Source organism: Schistocerca nitens, unplaced genomic scaffold, assembly GCF_023898315.1.
Source record: "Schistocerca nitens isolate TAMUIC-IGC-003100 unplaced genomic scaffold, iqSchNite1.1 HiC_scaffold_355, whole genome shotgun sequence".
NCBI lineage: Eukaryota > Metazoa > Arthropoda > Insecta > Orthoptera > Acrididae > Schistocerca > Schistocerca nitens.
Window position 1 is genome coordinate 42,501 of NW_026045889.1, and position 2,500 is coordinate 45,000.

Consider the following 2,500-nt stretch of genomic DNA (forward strand, 5'->3'; position numbering starts at 1 on the left):
TTCGTAGGGAAGGCGTTGATGCGGGCGCGGAGGGCGTCGATGTATTCACGCCCAGATAGCAGGCGACTGGTGTCGGCGACCCACTGATGTTGGCCACTGACGGCGGCAGAGGATGACAGCGCCGCACCGTCAATGGCAATGTGTAGGCGCGCCGCCCACATTTCCCCAACCTGCGTTGACGATTTGAGGAGGTGGCCCTCCCACGTTAAGTGGCGCTCCAGCACCTCGATCTCACGCTGCACCTCATCCTGGCCTGCACCGTCGCAGGCTGGCCCTATCCTCTTCAGCGCCAGGAGACGGGACCGACGGAGCGTTGGACCCATCCAACGGCAAGATGGAATGCCGAGGCCCCCCTGGGCAACAGGAGCGTGGAAGTATCCCAGGGGGGTGTCCGCCGGAAGGCGGAACCATCTCCTGACGGCGGCCCGGATGGTGATGTCGGCCGACTTCAAGGCACCCACCAGGGTGCGGCTGAGGGCCAGCCCATGGTACAGGCCAGGGAGAAGTACGTTGGTGAGAGCGTAGAGGCGCTGTTGCGGCTTCAGCGGAGCTCGGGAGATGACGTCAAGCTGCTCCACCAGGTGGCGACGTGGATTGAAGACACTGCGACCCGCCGTGGAGAATTGCAGCCCCAGGTACCGGAAGGTTTCACCCACACGCAGGGCAGGCATGGTGGTATTGCCTGCTGTGAAGGTGACATTGCTGTCCACCTTCACCTTCTTCTCGCGCCCTGACGCGACTAAGGCGAGGGTGAAACTTCCGGGCGTTGATCTGCAGCCCCAGGTGGGCGAGGGCTGCGGTAGCTGCATCTATGAGGGACTGCAAGCCCCTCGGGGTCGCTGCAAACAGCAAGACGTCATCTGCAAAGGCCGCAGCGTTGACCCTGCGACCGAGGATCCGAGCTCCGATGTGGGAGGGCAGTTGGTCTAAGACGTAGTCCACCGCAAAGTTGAACAGGAGGGGGGAGAGGGGATCGCCCTGGCGAACGCCCCGTGCTGGCTGCACAGACACGCCCACGCCGGCGCCGTCCGCTATCACTGTCGTGCTGCCCTCGTAGCACCGCTCGACATACTCGACAAAGCAATCCGGCAGGCCATGCGCCTTCAGCACGGGGCGAAGGGCAGCATGATCTACCGAATCGAATGCCTTAGATACGTCGATCGATGCCACAAAGACAGAGCGGCAGGAGCGAACTGCGTCGGTGAGAGCAGTGTCTAAGATGAAAGTGTTTTCCAACATACCATCACGAGGGATGAACGCCCGCTGACGTTCGTCCACAGCACATGCGCGCATCAGGCGTGACGCGAGAACCTTGTGAAAGGTCCGCGCCAGCACCGAGCAGACCGTGATGGGGCGAAAGTCAGCGGGGGATGTTGGTGCAGCCATTTTCGGGAGAAGGGACGTCCGCGCGCGAAGCAGGCGTTCCGGAAGGGCGCGGGCCAGAAGGAAGAGAGTCATAGTTACTCCCGCCGTTTACCCGCGCTTGCTTGAATTTCTTCACGTTGACATTCAGAGCACTGGGCAGAAATCACATTGCGTCAACACCCGCTAGGGCCATCGCAATGCTTTGTTTTAATTAGACAGTCGGATTCCCCCAGTCCGTGCCAGTTCTGAGTTGATCGTTGAATGGCGGCCGAAGAGAATCCGCGCACCCGCGCGCCCCCGGAGGAGCACGCTAAGGCGGACGCGGCCTCGCAGCAAGGAAGATCCGTGGGAGGCCAAGGCACGGGACCGAGCTCGGATCCTGCACGCAGGTTGAAGCACCGGGGCGCGAACGCCGCACAGGCGCGCGCATCCTGCACCGCCGGCCAGCACGAGGCCGACCAACGGCGAGAGCAGACCACACCCACGCTAAACGCCCGCACTTACCGGCACCCCTACGGCACTCACCTCGCCCAGGCCCGGCACGTTAGCGCTGACCCACTTCCCGACCAAGCCCGACACGCCCCGATCCTCAGAGCCAATCCTTATCCCGAAGTTACGGATCCAATTTGCCGACTTCCCTTACCTACATTATTCTATCGACTAGAGGCTCTTCACCTTGGAGACCTGCTGCGGATATGGGTACGAACCGGCGCGACACCTCCACGTGGCCCTCTCCCGGATTTTCAAGGTCCGAGGGGAAGATCGGGACACCGCCGCAACTGCGGTGCTCTTCGCGTTCCAAACCCTATCTCCCTGCTAGAGGATTCCAGGGAACTCGAACGCTCATGCAGAAAAGAAAACTCTTCCCCGATCTCCCGACGGCGTCTCCGGGTCCTTTTGGGTTACCCCGACGAGCATCTCTAAAAGAGGGGCCCGACTTGTATCGGTTCCGCTGCCGGGTTCCGGAATAGGAACCGGATTCCCTTTCGCCCAACGGGGGCCAGCACAAAGTGCATCATGCTATGACGGCCCCCATCAACATCGGATTTCTCCTAGGGCTTAGGATCGACTGACTCGTGTGCAACGGCTGTTCACACGAAACCCTTCTCCGCGTCAGCCCTCCAGGGCCTCGCTG

General features: G+C 61.7%; 1 pseudogene; it reads right to left on the reverse strand.

Moving 5' to 3' along the window:
• LOC126228280 (large subunit ribosomal RNA) overlaps positions 1–2,500 on the reverse strand; it is a 6,499-nt pseudogene that overhangs the window by 2,171 nt on the left and 1,828 nt on the right.